Below are 22775 nucleotides of genomic sequence, written 5' to 3'. Positions count from 1 at the left end.
CTATGACTTGGCAATATGTTATAATAATCTTTGTGACACAAATGTCGGGGGCTTTTTGTTACATGTCCTCAAAGAGATTTAGGTAATTAATGTTAAATTGATGATATAAAACCTCCATTCTATCTCTCTCACTAATTCTGATCTACTGTAAATAGACAGAAATATTCACAGGCCAATAATCTCAAGGCTTTTGGGGGTTTTGATTTCATTTTTATCAAGAGTATGAGGTCAGTAGTTGCTGCAAGATATTCAGCTCTGAATCTGGATGAGTTTATATTAAAAACAGTTTGAAAAAACAGGGACAAGACCTGAATGCATTCTCCTGTGGAGAAGGCCATATACCTCTTCGTACTGTAGGCTTAGGTGAGAAAATGGGCCAATGTGTCAGAATTTATCAGCTTTTCAACGCAGTTGTGGTCTATTAAATGTTTATGTAGCAGATGGGAACAGTGGAGAAATACAGGGCATAGAACACATGCCGTGCTGGGCCAAGAGGAAAGGAAGTTCTCCAGCCTTTCCCCTTTGCTATAGTATGAAACTATCACCCTGTTGCCCAGAGGCGAAAAAAGCTACCTGCAGAGATGTCAGCAGTATGGAAAAGAGGAATTACAGTAAAACACAAACATTCTGCTCCAGAGAGATGCTTTTCTAAGTCCTTTAGGCTTTTTGTCAATTTGGCTCAGTCTTGGCAAAAACAAAGATGAATTATTTTAGGTAGGACTAAGGCACAGAGATCAAGTAAAATGTGGAAAACAAAAAGAATAGAAAATTACTGAGGATGGAATATTTAGAATAAATTTGTAGAAAATGGAATGCGGTAGGCCAGAGAACTGGTGAGAAAGGCAAGCTTTGAAAATTCCATTTCTCCAGAAAGTTTTGGTTAAATAACATATTCAACAGGGAGAAGTCCTTTTGTGCTAACAGGGGATCAGATCTGAGAAAAATTTCACCGGTCTTATGATTGATATGTGTATTCTGTTAGGGAATGTGATCCATTTTTCTCAACGGAAGAGAACTTAGAGAGAAAAGTCTGGCTGAGATTTTCAGCCAATTAGCATATTCTTTAATTAATGAATTAAATTAGAAAATTAAACTTGGGCAATTGGTAAGGATAGATAGCAGTGTTGTAAATTTTACACTTTAGGGATCCTTTTGCTCTGGCTCCTTCCATTCTAGATGATTGGTTAATAAATCTGACTAATGAAGCATTCAGATAAAAGGTAAAATTTTCAAATGCATCTAATTGACTTAGACTCCAAAACCATTGGGATTTATTGTCCTTAAGTCATTTAGATGCCTCTGGAAATTTTACTCATATATTCTATTGTTAACATTGATAAAATAATGAACACTTACAGTCCACAAGGGGAAAAAAAGTAAAAGTAAAAATAAGATTACATATGGTCTTCAAGAATTGAGCTGGTCACAGTAATAAATGCAGGGATCTTTTGTTGAAACCAGTCTAAGATGCCCTGGCACTTTTCTCCAAATACGAATGAAATAACAAATGACTAAAATAGTGCTGTACTGACGTAATGTTCTAGGATGTCTTCTCATCACATGCTGTTGAGAAGCTGATGAACCTTCTTTAGAACCTCTCTAAAATCTAGGAACTCAATTTTTTGCTAAAACATGGCAATGCTGCCCCAACGAGAGCACCCTAAATGACTTGCTCTTTTCCAGTCAAACCATCTTCTCCTAGGCCAGTTTCAGGGATTGTAAAAAGGTAAATGCAAAATGAGTAAATGGCAGTCCAGGCTTCATGGGGCATTAATAAAGTAAAACTGTTGGAAGAGGCGTGAGGTGACAGGAAATTGTGACAGTCTCCACGAGTAGGACTTTGAAACTGGACAGTGAAGCAGTTCCTTAGTTTACAATGTTTAGCCTCAGAAGTTACTCACAAATTCACTGGTGTTCGCAATATTTTCAGTCTTGTTCTCAAATTGTAGGGTTTATTGTGATGACAGTGGTATTGTTCATTATGCTGTCAAAAAAAGCCGTACAGCAAGATGACTTCCAGTAGTTCAGCTTGTTTGGATTGTACATGGCTGCTCATACTTCTCCACAAAACCTCAGAAGTTACTGACATAGTATTAATGTGCTCGCTTCAGTTTAAGGTGGCCTTGACAGGATGTTTTTGACCCTAGCAGTATCTTTGTCTCAATGTGGCAACTTTAAAAGACTGGAAGAAATGCATGTGTATTGTTCTTATTCCATTTTAGAAAAGCTTGAGGCTAATGGCTGCCTTTCTATTTTCATACTCTTACTTTGGTCAATATTATTTAATATTTAGACCCAATTCAGAGATCTTGTATTCCTTCAGTTCTCACTCCAAGATTTCAATGTGTTTGAGACCATTTACCAGCCTTAGTAAGGACTAGAATATAAGATCAGCAGACACAGTCCTTGGTAAACACGAGCTTTCACATTTCTATTAAAATGTTTAATTTTTAAAATCTTCAGTGTTCAGCACTGCCATGAGCAGTTACAGTTTACATCATAGCATCATAGAACTACAGTGTGATGATTCAGCTTGTGCAGTCAGTCCACTTTGTTTCTACTCTTTTTTCAAATGAAAACAATTTTGATGTTTGAGGACAATGTGTTTGAAAAGCTTTATGCTACAGTGTGTTGAAATAAGCAGGAAAGAACTTCCTCATGTGAACCATGAGAGCTCCTCGCATTAGTCGCACTAATAAATAGACTATACCTACTGAGCTTCCCTTTGAAACAGACCTTACGGTGCCCAAGGAAAAGCTGGTATTGGATTGTTCCTTTCAAATTGCTCATTCCGCTTTGCATCTTGCTTTGCAGACATGCTATTAGTTACTAGTATTTGTAGGAATCGAAAGGTTGGGAATATACTGCTATTTAAGTGTAAACTTCCTTTCTGCAAAAGGTCCAGCAAACTTCCCCTTGAAGAAAGCCTTGTGCTACCCTCATACACTACCTTTCCTCTATAAGGTTTTTGTGAATTGTGCTCTAATTCTCTGAATATATACTAACCATTTCCTTTCCTTATAGCTTCCCTTTGCAGGACCTTTTACTGACTTCAATTCCAACTGCACTAACATTCTGTGGTCACTGCTAAAAGCCCAGTGAGAATCAATTCTTTTTATTAAAAGGTTTATTATGGGTTATTTTGTCCTTGCATATTTCACTGGTGAGGACCAGAATACCTCACAGAGGATCTGAACTGACTCTCTGAGCTGTGCCAAACAGAACAGCTCTGGCTTACCTGGTCTCCCACGACAACAGACTTGATGGCAGCCAAACAGATCCGAAGGCAGCCGAGCGTGACAGCCGACATCAAAGTGAGAATGCCACACCTTGATCCAGACTTCACTCTACCTGCCGGGGCAAACTTATTAACGTGACCACCCTGAGAATTCAAAGGAGCAAACTCACACAGCCACACAAAACTCAGCCACTCAAACTTGAAAATGAAAATAGAAGTCTAGACAGCTTTTCTTCAGGATTCATTGCTGCTGACCTAATTATTTGGATCCTGTGCTTTATCTTATTCTTTTCAAAGAACAAGAAGAATAGTTAATTTCACTTAATAGAATAATTGAATGTCATAATTGCAGGGTTTATTTTTTCTTTTTCTTTTTTTTTCCACTTCAGCAATAATGTATTAGTTAAGCTGCTAACAATCAGGCTGCTCACACAATGAATTAGTTACTTTTTTCTTTCTTTGCTAGACTATTTGGACTAACCTAAATTGAAAACGATTTTGTGTATATGCATGTGCTCTAATGTTTGCTTTTGTCTGTGATGTCCTGAGCAGTAAATGAGACCAACTTTTCATTCATGATTTACCACATGCATGAACTGCTCTACCACGAGAGATTTGATATACAGATAGATGTAATTAAGATTTCTGTTTGTCTGAACAACTGCTTTTGAAAAAAAGATAAAAACTTAAAAATGTGATTTTCCGTGTTTAAGCAACACTGCATACAGGAAGAGTTCAAACTCCACACTTTTAAATTTGCAGAGCATAAACCTGTTAATTTTTTTAAAAAACTTGGTGTTAACTGGAAGCAGGTCTCAGCCAGGCAAATTGTACAGGATTTTGGGATGCGTAATGCCATTTAAATAAATCTGGTAAACTTTTTCCTCAATAGAAAGGATGGATGACATTTCAATGAGTTCAGTGGTAAAGTGGCTGTGAAAAGCTCTGACTAATACAAAGTGGAAGTTTCATAATAACTTTAATGAGCTCCATGATTTCTCACATTTAGTGTCTTCCATCTTGTAAATCCCTAAGCACTTCACAACAATATAAAGCACCAGTGAAAAGCAGCTACCTCTAGGGCAGAAAGTGGTGACCAGCTGGCTCCTAGAAGAGTACATAGCAGCAAACTGAGAAGGAAAAATCATTTTGGCCAAGTAAAGTGGATTATAAATTAAAAGTAAGTACTGTACTGCCTGAAGGAAATGCTTTGTCAAACACTGTGCCCCTTTTCATTCCCCTTTAAAGAAAGCACTGTGAATGAAGAGCATGTTCTGGTTATTAGACGATTTGTCTATCTTAGACTTTCCCCAACTGTGGTCTGGAGTACATTTATTAGTGGTTTGTGGAAACTTTCTGGTCAGAGTGGTGAGACAACTTCAGTTTTCAAATGGTGTTTGTAGCTTCTTGTAGCCTCACCCAGGATTATTCTACTGTTCAGATTCCACTTAATATTCCAGTGCCATATGGTATTGTAGGGAGTATGTGTTTAGAAATGCTGGGGATATGGAGTGGTTAGGAAATTCAGTTTTTTGGTCAAGACCAAATCTGGTACACTTCTGAAACTTGCATACATGTTCTGTGCAGCAGAGCATGCAAACAGAAAGGACATTCAAAATTCAAAAGGAGAAAACTACATCACATTCTGGTATGTTAAGAACAATACTACTAAGAAGGTATAGATCACAAACTGCCTCCTAAAGCTCTATTGAATTTTAATTGAGCATGATCTAACCCAAAACAAGGGGAAACAAAACAAAACAAAGAAAGGAGAAACAGTAAACAAGAAAGTTTAGAATTTATTAACTTTACCGAAATAACATATGTTCATTTAAAGTTCCTCTCTCCATTATCCTTAACAATATTTTTTCACAAGGGATTATAAACAGAGTCTATAATAGGGACTGTGACATTGAGAAAAATATTTTGTTCATGAGAAATTTCTTATTTAAAGTGGTTCAACAGTGTAAATGATTTTAGAATAATGATACTCTCTACTAAATGTCCTCTGGTCTAAAATTTGGCGGAAGCTGAGTCACAACTGAGTGTTCTATGTAAAATGTGCACTTTAAAAGCCCATGGCTTTTTAAGATAAGTTAATATAAGCTCCTAAAAAGAAAGATCTCAAAACACAGCCAGCAGAGATTAGACCAGAGCAGGAGGCTGAATTCCTTCCAGTGTATGTGCATCCTTCTCTATTTCTCGCCTTGTCTATAGGAATAATCAAAACTATATTTCAAATATTGTGAAATACATATATATTCCAATTTTGCTAATTGCTAATTTTGCAAAAATTCAAGTAAACAGGTAACAGATTTTTTGCATAACCAGCTCCAAACACTTTGTACTCTGCTGGTTATAATATGAACTTAGGAAAATCAGTATAGGATAGAAATTAGGAAGCTTCTGTGTACATGAAAGATAAATGAGTTTGAAATTCTGGTCTGTGCCCTGCAATAACAGTAACAACCTCATTCCATTCTCCTATCTACAAGATAAATGCTATCGGTGGTGAAGTGTGATATAGATTTGGACTTTTCTGGCCCAATTTGGTCACATGTCCACATTTATTTGCTTGCCATTTTATCTCTATTGCATGCTAATTTTAAATTATGATTTGCAGGATGATTAGCATGCTTTTTCAGCTGTGTATTCTTTCCAACTTCCATTGCACACTTCAAACACAGATAATATGTAAATACTTCCATTCTGCAGTGCCTTCCACTGTGTGCTCTTTGGATTTAGTTACTCCGTGAAGTAAATAGTGATGCTGGTTGAACTCTTCATAACGAATAATTCATCCAGAAGATTCATCTCCTCTGTAAACATAACACATGCAAACTCATTGTGATTTTCCCAAATTAGTTCATTATTTGTAATTGTCTGCTGAATTATTTTTTCGTGAACAAACTGCACCCTATAGATTATCTGTAATTTGAACACTATGAATTTTATCTTTAAGTTATTTCTTGTGCATGACTCTTCACCTGCTTCATGCGCTTTTATTTCTGGCCCCAGAATGGATAGGCTGACTTTGAGAAATGGGAGATTTAGGTAGGTTTCTATCTTCAGATTTTAGTGTGGAAAGGACTGAGTGCCTCTAGATGTGGAAAAGAGTTCTAAGAAGGAAAGAAGGAAAGAGGAAAAGAAGAGAGGGAAGGAGAGAAAATTCATACTCTCTTATCCATAAAGAATTTTTTCTTGAAATAAACACACTGAACAACTAATATGTTACAGTGCTTGATAGTACTTCATAATATTGTATTAAGGCATATTAGAAATGCAATAGGTTTGTAAGGCCTCATCTGGGTAGATACCCAATCAGTAATGTTGGTTATGGTTAAGAACAATAAAAAGGTTCGTGCTGAGGTCAAATAGTTGAGTCTCCCTTTATCACCCATACACAGAATCTCACAGTGAATTAGAAAGTGATGTAACTAAATAACACCTTTAAAAATCCCACTTTATTTTTATTTTAAAAGTGGAGATAATTTACTCAGAAGTGGAAAGAGAGCAGAAATACGGATATAAGTTATTTAACTGAAGTGACAGACAGGATTGCTGGCCTTATTGCAAATGGGTCCCAGATTCCAAGGTTCCTGAGCTGATGCCATGTCCATAAGCCACCGCCATCCACATTTAGTCACTGCATGTTCTTTTAAGTCCATATGAAAAGCTGGGGACCAGATCTGACCCATTTAGTATTTGGTGTCTTTGGAACTAAATTGCTATTGTATTCTTCAAATCCATTACATAATGACAGTCCACACACTTTAATATATCTGCCAAGCACATGGGCTGAATCTATCAGCCTTTATTTTATGGACCCTCATCATTCACCCACTAATCCTCACAGTCACCAACCAGGTATACATGTGTGGGGCTCCTTGCAGTGAGTGTATTTGCCAGCATACTTGCAGAGAAAATTTAACTTCTGATCTAGTTTTTACATCTGGCTGGGTTTTATGTGAGCACCTGTGGTAAAGACTTCTTTGGTAAATTAATGAGTCTTCTATCTAATCTGGTCAAACTATATATTTTTTTTTTCTTTTGTTTCAGGAACTCCATTTTGAGAGCTCTAACGCTTTTTTTTTTTTTTTTTTTTTTTTTTCCTGTCTCAGGTAGCATAAGGTAAAGACGACCTCTGACATTACAAGTTCCTTCCCTTTCCTTCCCATTCCTTGAAGTGAATGAAAACTCAGATAATAATTAAATATATTTGCACAAATGCCTTCACACAAACAAACATGCACACATACACACACATATATACTTCAGTAATATCTGAACTCCAGCCACTCTCAGGCCAGATTCACTTAGGGTGGACACATATTTGCGCCAGATTTCAAACTAAAAGCATGTCTAATTCTGTGAACTCACAGGCATATTCATTTCCTGGTTTTAACACGCTCATATGGCATGTAAAGTTTTGAAAGGTTAGGCTGAAAAGATCATAAGCCATGTTGTTAGCATGTGTGAGATTTTGTAGCTGTTTGCAAAGTGCTGAGATCCTCAGATGGCAGGTGATATAAGTGCCATGTATTGTTATTTTTAATATTATCATTCAATTATATATTAATCACTTGCATGAATGAAAGATTTTACTGCATATTTCTGACTTCTGTCCCTGTGCTTTTGGATAATCTCCATAGGACATTATAATGTGTAGTGCTCTGAAAGTAATGCCTCATATTTATTTTCATGGAAATGACAAAGAGCAAAATATCACTGTTTAATAGAGGAAATTCTTAGCTAAAAAACACTATTTTTCAACATAGTTATCACTGTTAGGTATGCATTTTTGCCAGTGGTGTACAAGAACCTGCAGGCTGCTCTCCTAAAAATCTGTATGGCTTCGGAACGTGGCTTGTTTTTCATGTAGCTGTAAGCACTGCTGAAATGCACCATACACTGCCTCACTGTGCTTACATCCACTGTTTGGTCTCCAGAAACAATCAGCAAGAATCAGTGAATGTCAATGGGAGACATTTTTTCTGCATGGAGGAATTCAGTGGCACACCTTTGTTTCTATTTTGACTTTTGCAATACACTTCAAAGTCAGATGGCATTCTATCAGACTGCTCTGCTGCTGTCTGTTGCACAGCAAAAAAATGTAATGGAAGATTGGTGGGAAGGTTCAACCTTTATTACCATATCATCAAAATCTACCTCTGATAATGTGGGCCAACAAAATAAAATAGGAGGCATTACTTTCAGAGTAGCACTTGCACTTGCTTTGACCAGGTCTGTAATAACGACTGTAAATACAAAACTCAGATTTTAATCTGTTAGTGCAATCATGTTTTCAAAGCCAGATAGCCCACTGTCATTCAGATGTGGGACTGCTGCTGAAAGCCACCCACCAAATACATTCAAAGTTGTAGCTTAACTCACTCTGCAAAGGTGCATGCATCCCCTCAAGGTGCTGGGGGAAGAGAGGGTTAATACTTAAGCTGATTGGAAAAAGGACTACAATTGTCTCTCCATCCTGTAGGAATTAGGACAGCTGGGGAAGTTAATTGCTTCCTATTTACACCCCTCCACGTAGAGCATAAAATGGGTGTGTTGGGAGGATTATGGTTTGACAGGAGGGATGAGATAGGAAGGAACCTGTGTCCAGTGGTAGAGATGAGGTCTGAACATTCTACTCGCTTGTGCTTGCCTAATGTGAGTACTATTTAGGCTAAGTAGGAGTAAGTCATCATTGCTTGGGAGCTGTTGCTGGGAAGGGAAGTACATTGCTTTTTGAAACAGGATGTTCTTCCTGGCTCATTTTCTTCCCAGGGTGATGAATTTCAAAGTGCTGAGATTTGCTTCTCTCTTTATGTTGGTGTGACAATGGACATACTACCACTTTAGAGCATCTGTGTGTGGTTAGGACAGGAGGAATGCTATGTCAGGGGAATTAAGCAGGCAGGCAGTAGGAGATGCAGAGAATTGGGTTCTTCAGCAGGCTGTTTGGTGGCTCTAAAGAAAGTTGAGTAAAATGCTCTGTTTCTGAAAATCCTGCCCTGATCCTGTTAATATCAGATATGGTTTGAAGCTATAATTTTTACTCTGCTTTGGTTTTTTTTGTTCTCCTCTGTGCTCAGGAGTAGCATGGGAGTTGAGAACCAGATGCTTTCTTTTTATTCTTGTTGTAACTTAACATTATATGTGCTATCTGGTCAGTTTCCTCTGAATTTCTGTTGGAGTGAATGCTTCTAAGGAAAGGAATAGCTTGTGGCTGAGCCCACTTTTCCTAAGTACCAGGTGACTGACTTTTTTGAGGTAGGACTGCTCTGTCTGCAGGGTCAGCTGTGTTCTTGCTATCTGGTGTGAGCCAAACATCATCTGTGCTGCAGAGGAAAGTGTGCCTTGCTAATCTACCTCCTCGAAGAACAAGGTTTCTTTTGCCTCTTGGGCCCTGACAAGCCTGTTCAGGGGGTAGGATTTGGCCCTTCGTGAGCTGATTATCCATTCCCTTGACATAACATAAAGCTCTTGGATTTACAGCTATATAAGAAAGTAATAATCTTGCTGGGATATGTGAGGAGTTACATATAGTATGTAAATCCCATATTGAGATAGGAACATGTTCCTTTGAGAGTACAGCTGTAAGAGACCTGCATTATGAAAACTGAATCCATGTAAAATGGCATGGCTTCATTACAAACTTGAGTCTCACTTTGCATCAGTAGAAAGTTTTGCTTTGGGTTCTGAACATTTCAGTGCGAACCTGTGCCAGGTTCAAATAATCATTTCATTTCTCTTTCATGAAAACTTCATAGCATAGTGCAGATTCAACATAAAATCAGAGGAAATGCAAGGCTTTTCACCATGTTATTTTTTATATTTTTATTATTTTTGTGTGTGCTTGCCAGTCTAAAAAGTTCCATCCAGCAGCAACAAATCTAGTGAAATCTTCAGGAAAGTCTCTATAAAAGCACTGTGATCCAAAACAGCCAAGTTCTGCACAGCTGCACTAGAAAGTAATGGGCATGGCGTTAGTTGCTAAGCTTGATGCAGCCACACTCGCTGTCAGGAAAAGTCTTAAAGAATGCAACTCCTCTGGTTTCCATTTCTGCCTGAAGGGGAGCATAGCTCAGTGAACCCACAATGAGATTTGGGGGAAAGGAAAACTAAATTACATTTAAAGAAAGAAAAGAAACCTTCTGCTTTTTTAAAAATGATTGAGTGATGCTGATCTCTTCCACATAACATAGATAAGATTACAATAAGCCTTTCATTACAAGTCTAATATTGAAAGCGACCCCCACCAAAGTTTGCCAAGCCAAAAATCAAGCTGTCTGAAATTTCACATGCAGAAGTTCAGACCAGACCAGAATTTCTCTTCTTAGCATACTTGCTAAGGTGTGTGAAGAGGAAAGGCATGCAGGAGAAACAAGTGAAAGAATCAAGTTTATGCTACTATACTTGCCATGCTGTGCTTCTTTAGGCTACCTCATTGTCCTAATAGTCTTCCAAAACCTTTTTATTTTTTTTTTATTTTTATTTTTTTTTTTAATTTTTTTTTTTTTAGTACCAGTAAGCAAATGTTGAGACTAATGAGATGTGTGTATTATTAGGTTTGTTAAACAGGTCAGACAGAGGAAACAATGTGAACAGCAGGATAATTTACTTTCTGTTCTAGTATTTGATAAGGGTCAGTTTGTAACACAGGTGACTCTGTCAAAGTCTAGAGTCAGTGCTATGCTTTGATTTCGCAGAATAGGGGTGGTCTTGCATGCTGGTTGAAAAATTGTTGCAGAGCAAATAAAAACAAGTTACTGCTTAGATTCAGTTTTGACTCTGCTCTTGTAGTATGTCTCCAAGAAAAAAATATTTGTTGCCATGCATAGAGGAACTAATTTTATAAGACTTAATGATAGGAGCAAGAAAGTAATACTTTAGAACAATACTATGATAGTTTTCAATGAAAACAAAACAAAACAAACCCTTCATTTTTAGTTTGTACCAAACGTGCAAATGACAAAAGTGCCAGTGAGAAGTCACTGTTGTTACTTGATATCTTCTCTCTGACCATCACTGACCTGAGAAATAGAGCATGATAGTAGACAAGGGCAAACTTATTTTTTTTTCCCCCCCAAACTCAGAGAAAACATTTGAGGAGATTCGTAATTCAGAAATAGGGGGAAAAAATGAGAATCATGCCAGGCCATTTTAAATGGAACTTCATGATAAAATGAGATTTGATATTCCTGGGTAATTACTAACGAGAACAGTTTCCCTTTAATTATTTTGTGGTCACCATTTCAAAGGTGATTAAAGCTATTCTTCACAAGATGTGGTTATAGATTTAATGCAAACCTGGTCTTTCTTGTGGTTTTATCACAGCAATTAAATCTGGCTTGCACATAGACTTTGTGTGGCATAAGGGAATTCACCAAGCAAAATGCTTTTACCCTTCAGGCAATGTTAAATTTAGGAAAAATATAATTAATTATATCAGACAGGTATCTATTATACATCATGAGCACATTCTTAGAGACCGGGGGCCCACTTCTACTCAAAACAGAAACAGTCATTCCTTGCAGCTCTGGTTTTAAAGCACAGTAGCAACTGTTGCCCGTTCAGACATGTCTTGGTATGATCATTTTTATTATCTATAATAAGCAATCATCCATTCTCTGAAAAGAAACTAGAAAATCCTGAGTTTTGAATGCAAATTCTCCGTTTCTATCTCATTTTCAGTGTACCTTTCGTGCTTCTTCACTTTGTATGATTGTGTGCAGCAGTTGTATCTTGGAAATAATGCAACATTAGCTTATTATAGTTATAGGCTATGTAATATGTTTCTATTTAGCTTTTATCTGCTCACTGTAAGATTACCTGATTATGTATTTTTCCTCCCCAACCCACTCTCCAACTACTTGATGGGCTTTCTGTTAACTCATACTCTACAATCCCTCAGCCCACAGAAAATCTTCCAATTTAATTAGGGCTTTAGGCCTCCTCCTAAACGCAGAAGAGTATATTTTCAAATTGCAGATAGGTACTTAAGATGCCCATGGCAGTAATACTGCATGCTGCTGGAAAGTCTTTCATCAGTTAATGTTAAAGCATTTGAAAAACATTTGCAAAGCATCAGGGAGACAATTGTATATGTAGCTTATGGATGTGTGAGGATGTGTGAACTGACAGACTCTTACAAATATGCCATGCTAAACTACTACTCTACTTTTGATTACTACTTTTTGATTAAAAAGATGATGCTTGAGATATGTGGGTGAGATGGGTGTTCTTACTGTTGGTGGAGTTCTTCCTTAATCCTCAGGATAGGTTTCATGTAGGGAAATACGGCTAGATTTAAAACGCTGCAGTTACACGCAACAATAATATGAAAGTGAGGTGATGGAAATAACTTCTCTTGTATTTCTTTCCTCTAATACCTCATAGCAGTTAATTCCTCTAAAATAAAAAGGAAAAAATACAAGGATAGTCCTAAGGAAAAACTGGTAGGGAAATAGTTTTGCAGTCGAATCACTGAACTGAAACACTAGAAAAATCAGCTGTGAAGACTTACAGAGGTCTTACCAGATTTTGTCTGTATCTTTTTTTATTGTTTCTTTTTAAATGCAAAACCTTAGTTCTTGAAAGAGTCTTGGAAGTATTACAGCATTCAGAACAGTGACATTGTAAAATATAGGGTACTAATCACAGAGTAGCTGTGCAACACACAGCTTTTTCTATCTGTCATATTTAATAACTAGACTATCATATCATTTGATTCTCATGTGCCAGAATCAGAGTCCTACCTCTCAACAGTTTGGAACCATGACAAAAATAATATCACTCAGCCAATCTTATGACTCAGGTGACCTTGGCCTTTGATCCAGTCAGATCCTATCAGATCTTCAGAGGGTCAAGGTACACCTGTTTTTAGTATATTAGCATTTTAGCCTTAAGCATTAATGGGCTACAGGGGATGTGGGATACTCGGAGGGAAAGGAACTGCTGCTGTGTTTGTGCCTGAGGAAGGAGGAAAGTTTAATAATGCAGCCTGTAATTTAAAATTGAGTTTAGGCCAAAACAGAACAAGACTTCTTCATTACAGATAGCAAACAGATTTTAAAGTGTTTCCAGTGAAAAAATATTTTCTTTAAAAAAATTCTTATAGCATGCGTAGAGAGAGACAAGGCAGGACAAGTATCATATGCAAGAAGTGCATTAGCATTTAGCAGTACACAAACTTGCTTTGCTGTATGGGAATCAGCATGATCAGGTGCACATCTGACATATTAAAGGATTACATGAAATAGGGAGAAAATAATATTTAATTCTGAATGTAGAAATATTCTGGTTTTTAAAGAAGCATCTTGAAGCAACTGTATTATAATATATAATACTCAAAATCTTCTTGATTTAGCACTATAGAGACTATTAATTCTTGACTACTTCATTTCTCTTTCTAAAACGTGTAAGAAAGCCATATGCTAGAATGTAGGAGGTTTGCAGCATGTCCATTTAGTCAAGAATAATATATAGCCAGAGGCTCTGAAAATTACTATTTTGTTCATAAAAATATGCCAAGTATTTTATTCACAGCTATGAAGCATAGAGTCAACTTTTGATAATCAATGCTGACTCCTATTGGAAAGTTGTGCTGTGTATACACCAGACTAATGTGTATGCATTGTCTGCTATAGAGGTATTATTATCATACAGTTCATTGTTTGCAAATGGGAAACTTAGAAGGCAATCTCTATTGGCAATTATTATGTACAGTAGGTGTAGAAATCATTTGCCTGTGACCCTCAGTACTTGTTAGTGAGGCATACCTGAACATCTATTGGGGCAAAAAAACACAAGGATTCTTCATTTACAGAAATAAGATGTTTTACTGAAACATGTACATGGAAGAGTTCTTAATGTGCCTTGGTCCAACCGTGCTAGAAGTTGATCCCAAGCAACAGAACAGAGGTTTTTGGGTGATTGCTACAGAGAATGGTGGGTGTGCCATTATAGGAAAGAATCAAGACAGAGTATATTTATATAAGATGTAGCCTGAGGTATTGTGGAGAACTTCTAATCTACCATAGTTTTGTAGATCTTAATTTTGTGGTTAGTTTTCAGTAACAAGGAAAATGGCACAGAAGTGACACTAGACCAACTTCTACTATCAGCAACTTCCACATGGGTATTTGTTACAAAATCCCATCACATAGCAATGTTAATTTCATTAAATTCACAGGATGCTTCTGCTTACAAAGGAGAGTTTTGTGAACTGGGGTTATGAAGTTAAACCTTTAATATTGCTTTAACAAAGTTGACTGTAAAGAAGAAGAAAAAGGGGCAAATAACTTATGCTCTTCAGAGCATCATAGAATATACTGAGTTGGAAGGGACTCTTAACAACCAACAAGTCCAACTCCTGGCATGGCACAGGACCACTCAAAAGTCAGACCATACGGTCTGAGAGTGTTTTCCAAACACTTCTTGAATTCCAGCAGCTTGGTGCCATGACTGTTGCACTGAGGATCCTGTTTCATGTGTAATCACACTCTTGGCAAAGAACTGATATCCAGCCTGAACCTATCCTTGTAGCAGCTCCATGCTATTTCCTCAAACTGTTGCTGTCATCAGAGAGCAGAGCTCAGTGCTGCCTCTCCCCTCCCCTGTGAGGATCTGCAGGCCATCATGATGTCTTCCCTCAACCCCTCAGCTCTGGGCTGAACAATCCAAGGAATCACAGCTACTCCTCAAACACCTTGCCCTCCAGGCACTTCTCCATCTTTGTAGCCCTCCTTTGGACACTCTAATAGTTTTATATCTTTGTAATGTGATGCCCAGAATTGCACGCAGTTCTCAAGGTATGTGTGTAGTCAGAGTTGCCCCTTAACAGGTGCAGAATCTGGTCACTTGCTTTTGTTAAACTTCACATGGTTGATGATGACCCAGATCTCTATCTTGTCTAGACCTCTCTGCAAGACTTCTCCACACTTAGAGGAGTCAACAGCTCTTTCCAATTTACTGTCACCTTGTCCTGCTGTAGCTTTCCTTCCAGTTATCCCACTGGTATGGCAGAGGGAAATACTTAAGTCCATCCCACATATACAACCCAATGGGATGCTGGACTTGACCTAACATTGACTATGTCACAGAGCTGTTAAAGAAGTAAATATATTTGTATATGTGAAATGCTGTAATTTATGAATTATCAGTTATGTTAGAAATGATACTTTAACCAAAGCAGAATGAGCCCCTGGGGATCAGGTCAGTGTAGTTTTCTATCTCCTTTCTTTTTCCACAGTGGTGAAATTCAATGGTTTATAAAGACTTGGAGAGTTGAGTTATTTGTTTGTAGATAGGAGAAAACCTAGCATATGCTGTTGAAGTGCTTCTATTCTAGTCTGCATACAGTTTGTTTTACATCCGCTATAGACAATTTAAACGGAATGCATTGAAATAAACTGGTTCTGTAATATCTCCTTTGACACCTTTGTTGCCACAAATGATAGAGCGAGTCAGGTTAAGTCTTTAAACTGCAGAGTTCCTTCTGTTTTCCCAATCCATTTTAATTAGGGAAAGTACAACAGCAATCAAACACTTTTCTATCGAAGACTGTTTGACTTCTTATTACACATCTTGGATTTCTTCCTTTTCCTGTCCAGGCCCAAACAATGTCTCTGTACTCCCTCCTGCTTTCATTTGGCTCTAGGCATTATTTCCACCTTCCTTCTATCTCTAGAAACCTCCACCTTAAACCAAACGCTTTTCTTCCTTAGAGGCAGAGCAAATAAACCACTAGATTCCCATGGCTGCTTCTCTTGTTCCTTCCCACTGTGCACTGCACTGAAAGCACTGTTATGCAAAGCAGCAATGTTTTCTATAGGGCACTGTGTGCATTCCCAGACCTGAGCAGCAGATTCTGCAGAAGACAGATCTACAGATTTTCCAAGACTCAGCTGCTAGATGCCCAGGAGCATTGTTTGTGGTGAAATGAATTTGGTGGGATAGATAGAAAAGCCCTATTTCTGCTGTTTATGTTCTCTGAGAGTGTCCACTGACAGCGCTGAAATCTTTGTATTAATTGATAATTTCATACATTGTTTCAACAAGGGGACAGATGAACTCAGGCATGTAGAAACAAATTCTCTGTACAGCTGGAGTAGAAGGAATGGTAGTTTGCCTCTTTAGCTTCCAATACGAACTGCATTTTTTGCAAAGTCGAAAGGAAATCTTGTAAACAAATGTTCTTAGATTTCACAGAATCATAAAACTGTAGGAGTTGGAAGGGACCTCCAGAGATCACTGAGTCCAACCCCTCTGCCAAAGCAGGTTCCCTACACCAGCTCGCACAAGAAGGTGTCCAGGCGGGTCTTGAACATCTCCAGAGAAGGAGACCACAACTCCCCCTGGGCAGCTTCTTCCAGTGCTCTGTCACCCTCACTGTAAAGTTCTTACGCACATCTGTGCAGAACTTCCTATGCTGCAGTTTCTGGCCGTTTCCCCTTGTCCTGTCTCCATGCACTGCTGAAAACAGTCTGGCCTTGCCTTTCTGCTCCCCGCACCTTAGATATTTGTAGACCTGGATCAGGTCCCCTCACAGTCTTCTTTTCTCAAGGCTGAACAGACCCAGTTCACTCAGCCTTTCTTCACAAGGGAGATGCTCCGGGCCCTTCACCATCTTTGTGGCCCTCTACTGGACTCTTTTCATGAGATCCCTGTCTTTTTTGTACTGGGGAGCCCAGAACTGGACACAGTACTCCAGATGAGACCTTACCAGGGCAGAGTAGAAGGGGAGGATCACCTCCCTCGACCTGCTGGCCACGCTCTTTTTAATGCACCCCAGGATGCCATTGGCCTTTTTGGCCATGAGGGCACGCTGCTGGCTCATGGCCAACCTGTCATCCACCAGGACACCCAGGTCCCTCTCCGCAGAGCTCCTCTCCAGCAGCTCATCCCTGAACCGTGCACACAATTATTTCTCCCTAAATAGAAGACTCTACACTTGCTTTTGTTAAACCTCATCTGGTTTCTTACTGCTTACCAGCTCTCCAGCCTGTCCAGGTCTTGCTGAATGGCAGTGCAACCTTCAGTTGTGTCAGCCAATCTTCCCAACTTCGTGTCATCAGCAAACTTGCTGAGGGTGGCCACTATCCCCTTATCAAGATCATTGATGAAGATGTTGAACAAGGCTGGACCCAGCACCTACCCCTGAAAAACAGGTGTCCACCAGCCTCTGCACCACCAATGACTTTCTGTGCTCTGCCAGTCAGCCAGTTCTCAACCCACCTCACTGTCCACATATCTATCCCCCACTTCCTCAGCTTTCTTATAAGGATGTTGTGGGAGACAGTATCAAATGCCTTGCTGAAATCCAGGTAGACTACATCCACTGCTCTCCCCCCATCCACCCAGCATGTGGGAACATCATAGAAGGTTATCAGGTTGGTCAAGCATGACCTCCCCCGGTGAACCCATGCTGACTACTTCTAATAACGTCCTTTTCTTCCAGTTGTCTGGAGATGGCACAAGCTGTTCCATCACCTTTCCAGGGACAGAGGTGAGTCTGACTGGATTTAACCCTGAAAGTGATATTTCCTTGATGGGATTGTCATATGGTTAATATTAAATTTGTGAACAAGAGTGGGGACTTGCATTGCAAAAAATTCCTCACTAAGGGTAGTATCAGTAGACTGTAGTCCTGCTAGTGATAGATGCTTGGATTTCATTGCTCTAAGCAATGTAGAGACTAAAATGCTATAAACTTAATCTGTGAGTGACTGTTTCACAGAGCACTGGAGCAGAAACAGGAAAATTTGTGTTGTCCTGACTCAGCTTTCAATAGTGAATTTGTTGACTCTACTACATCTTCTCTTTTGTTCTCTATTCTCTATTAAATGAGCAGATAATAAGTAACCCAATCAGTGCGTAGATGTGGCTACCCTGTAGTCCCAGTGCATCTTTTCCAGCAGCATAAGTTAGCTTTAGCAGGACTCTATTGTTATCATGCTTCTGACACTATTTCTTTTACATATTCTGGAGGATAGGGTCCATGTTTCTACAGTTAATTTGATGGCCTCAGTGAAAATAGATGTACCTAACTTGCCAGCTCTCCCAATCATTTATGAAGGTCTGCATTCTCAAGCAACATGTGTATTTAAGAAATCAGAGTCTTTTCTTCCTAATCTAGGCTTGCTTCTAGAGCCTATGTATTCAAAAGTCTTAGAGAGCAAGAGGTAAATACAAATAATTTTAAATGGTATTTGAAAGCTCTATTACTATATTACCAGCTCAAAATATCTGGAGAAAGAAGTCACATCAGTTTCCTTTCATACAACCTGCAGATTGCTTGAACCATTCAGGAGTCTGAGAGTAGTTTCCCCCAAAGCTTGCTTTATCTCAGATTAAGTAGTACAAAGTAGATTTCTACGTGTGTAGGATTTGGGTGTGAGAACAGGGCAATAGATCATCTTCAAGCATACACAGGAATGAAATGAATGAAACAGTCCAGCTTGGAGAAAATCTCACGGCTCTTAGAAGACAAGGCGCTGAGTCATAATGGAAAGGAAGCGCACATGCATTTAACTGTATTTCTCTTTCTTCCCTCTGGAAATGATATCCAGACTTTGGCAGCCTATTTCTTGGACTACCTAACAGATGAGTTCATATGTTACTGCCAAAGGATATTTAGTGGGTCACAGTGATAAGCAATATGTTGGCTCCCTCCATGCTTGTGCAGCAGCACATGACTGCCAGATACTATTCCCAAATCTGTATATTATCTTGCATATATCATAGATGATACTGATACAGAAACACATTAAGACTGATTCTAACTTTGCTTACATATATGAGACTTCAGGAAAGTAAAATGGGAACTGTGAACTGAAATCAGTAGTAGGATCAGGCCTTAAGAAAGGAGCTGAGAAGCCCGATTGACTGTTTACTACATTAGGAATACAAAAAAAAACCACCAGATTTTGAATGATGGCTAGTATTCTGAAGGGGATGGGGGAGGGGGAATAATAAAATAATTGCCCTATGCCTTGAAATTAAGTGTTTTCTCCGATAGTCTAAGCATTTACCTAAGGCTTCTAAATTTATTTCCTAGCCTGACTAGGCAAGTGACCTTTCTGAAGTTATTTATATTGTCTTTATATTTGTATTCAATTACTCAGCATAAATCAGAATGAGAATTCAAGGCCTCCTTCTGCTTTACCTTTATCAGTATGCATCGAGCCTGATCCAAAGTCTGCTGAAGGCAGCAAATGATGCCTTCTTGACATTAGCTGACTTTGACCCAGTGTTATATACACTACACTGAAATCTGATACTCCATACAATACATCCCAGTTTGGCTAGCTGTTGTCAAATGAGTATGATGTCATATCTGAAATAAATTTTGGATAGCTCCTCACCTTTTAATGTATATACAGAAAAAAACCTGTTCCTTTCGTTTAAAAAAAGTTCTGCTAGCAGGATAATTAATGGAGCCTGTTTCCTTACAGACATATGCTGTCCACCAACACACTCCTTACTTCACTCATTGTACAATATTCGGATACTCTTTGGTTCCCTCCTATAATACTTTCTACAGTAGTATCTTTATTCTCTCATAAGATTTGTCACTTCTGTGGTTCTTTTCTTTTGGTCTTTGTTTGAATAATTAGGTGGCCGGGGACAGCAATGTAATGTAACTAGTGCAAAGCTACACGAATAATTATCTACACAGAAAACTTATGATTTCTCTCCTTTATTCAGGTGCTGATTTAAAAAAAAAAAAAAAAAAAAAAAGTAAAAACAACAAAAATGTATGAAATAAGATGAACATTGGGACTTTTATCCTGAACTGAGATTATACAAATATGTCATACTGGGAAGAAGTTAATACTGAAGGCTCAAAGTTGTTAGGTAATGGGAGCAAAGAAACTGATCAGTGGAGGAAATCACTGTGAACAGAAACATAATAAATACTGTGATGGCATAAGACTGATTTTTTGCTAAATATTTTAGTTCTTTGTGGGTCAGGTAATTATTGGCCTTTTCATGGAGGAATGAGTATGTAACCATTTTCTTTATCCATCTGTTGTTAATCCATGTTAAGGCATGGGAAACAATTTTTAGTCCTTCTATGCCTTCCTGCTTCAAGAGAGATGGTGTAAAGTCAATGTCTTTACGTTTTTCATTTTGTTAATTCCTCAAAATTCCGCTGTGTTCTATTTTTGATGCTCATTTAGCAGATATGGGCAAGATGTTTTTTTTCCCAAAACATGCATAACTGTTCCAAGTGGTGTTTGTAACTTAATATTATAATCTGTGCACTGTCTTCAGTACCTATGTGATTACTTCTCTGCGTGAAGCCTTCATGTCCCTTTAAGTGGGACAAAGCATGCTAAAGATTTTCACAAGATTAATGACTGCCACTGGAATTTATGAAGACCAGCTCCATCCACAGGATCACAGATGAATTTTGGATTCTGATTTTCATAAATCCAATGGATCCAGTAGAGAAAATGGGTAAAACATAACTCTGTTTCTCAAAGCCTCAGCACAACTTGTATTTTCACCTTGCAATATGAAGTGTAGAATATACAGTTAAATTATGCTCTTCTGGCATGTAATGTATTCCTAACTTTTTTTGGGGTACACAACCTGTGGAGAAAGTGTCATCAGTCACGCTAAAACTGTTCAAATTGCTGGGGAAGAAATCATTCTCCAATCTCAACAGATCATATTTCTTTAATGTTGCATGTTAAAAATTCATTTAAGAAATGATTCCCATGAGGCCAAAAGTGAACAGTGTGCCATCCTTATCGACATAATAGTCAGGAAAAGATAGATAATGGGGATTCCTGCATACTGTCATCATGCATTGTTTTCTGTCTTGAGCCAGTTTTATGACCCTTTTCCAAGATGTACTCATATTCATATTAAATGCTTAAAATGATCCATCAGTCTCTTGCTTTGTTTATCCATTTGTCCTGACTTCTTACAGAACATTAAAATGTTGGTGTTTTGTGGTCATCAGTGATCCAGCATAGCTGTAACTATGATCCGTTTTCGGTTCAACGAGCAGAGATTTTATTGATTTCTGTGAGTATAAACTTTCAACAACCAAGTCTAGCACAGTTTAACATCCATGTGACTGCATTCGATTCCAGCATTAGCTTTTATGGACTATAATAAGTAAATTTCTACTGGATCTTAATGGCAATGTATGCATTTTGTCCCCTCAAAGCCTTTCAAGACCAACTTTTCATTGTAGGTTCACCATCTACCTTGACCAAAAGTTTTAAAATAAAACTTTCACTGTCCTAATAGAAAATGAAAGTCAGTTAGTCATGATTGAAAGAAAATACATTTGATGAACAGTGCATTGAAGGAAAGATGCAGTAATCATTTAAAAATCACAGAAAAATATGCTAAGGGTCCTAAGCCAATAAATTATGAATTACGTCAAGTCTTTGTTTTAGTGAGCATATTAATAGACTATTCTATTCAAGGCAGCATAATCAGTATAAAAATACAGAGAAGGGAAGAAATTCCAAGAAAATAATTTCTGTTACTGGTTCATATTCCTCTGTCCTAAAACTGTAGTAATACGGGTAAGTGCAGGTAGACTCTCAACCCTGGTCTTTTCCTTACTGATTGCTGGCCATAACCTGCTGGTATTGGAATTAGAAACTGTCTGCACACTCTGTTCTCTATTTGGCTGACAAAGTACTAACAGAGCAAATTGCAGGTTATTTCACTTTTCGACATAGGCTGTCACCCCCTAAGTTTGCTGATACGATGGCACAGGTCTGCACCATCTCTATTAGTTTTTCAAATAAATAGAGTGAAAGTGAATGGGTAGGCTCTTTGTAACACTTGTGTCAGCTGTATACCGATAGTTCTGCACTTAACTATATTGTCTGATCATTAGTTTGATCACTACCTAATGTCTGATCATTCTTCCTGCAGAGCTTGCTGTTTTATTAAACTACTTCTCTAATATTGTGTCTCTGAAGCTGGGTTATTTTCTCTTGAGGAAAGAAAAAAAGATCAGGGATATACCTACCATAGCAGAAAGTGCACTCACCTTGCTAAACTTATGTCCTTGTGCATTTACCAGATTTGTAAGGTTTCAATACCTGATGAAATGACAGGCACAGCTATTTTTTATTTATAAATAATGCCATCAGTTTGCATGTGAATTGATGAGTGGTTATGGCAACCACTCATGGCAACCACATTTAATCCTAATCTCAATGAATCAGATGTGAACTGTGGGAGGTTGGCCCACTCTTGCAGTTTCTTCTTTCCACCAGTGTTCAGAAATACACTAGATTTCCTGAAAAAAAGCAACTCCAAGACATAAAATATAATGCATGCTTCTAGGCACCAGCTCTTTCCTAAGATGATATGTAACCTTATTCCTCAGCCATCAACTTATTTCTGCCTCTCTGTCTTGGGTATTTTTAATATATCCTTCACTATCCTTCACGTACTCTTTAGTACTTACCCCTTAACTGTTTAGTGTGCTTAACTTCTAATATTTCTGTGTTTTAATTAAGCCTTCATTACATTAAGGTCTCCACTGAAGTCA

The sequence above is a fragment of the Tympanuchus pallidicinctus genome, unplaced genomic scaffold (genome assembly GCF_026119805.1).
Source record: "Tympanuchus pallidicinctus isolate F22 unplaced genomic scaffold, pur_lepc_1.0 scaffold3, whole genome shotgun sequence".
Classification (NCBI taxonomy): Eukaryota; Metazoa; Chordata; class Aves; order Galliformes; family Phasianidae; genus Tympanuchus; species Tympanuchus pallidicinctus.
Note: the sequence above shows the minus strand (reverse complement) of the source record.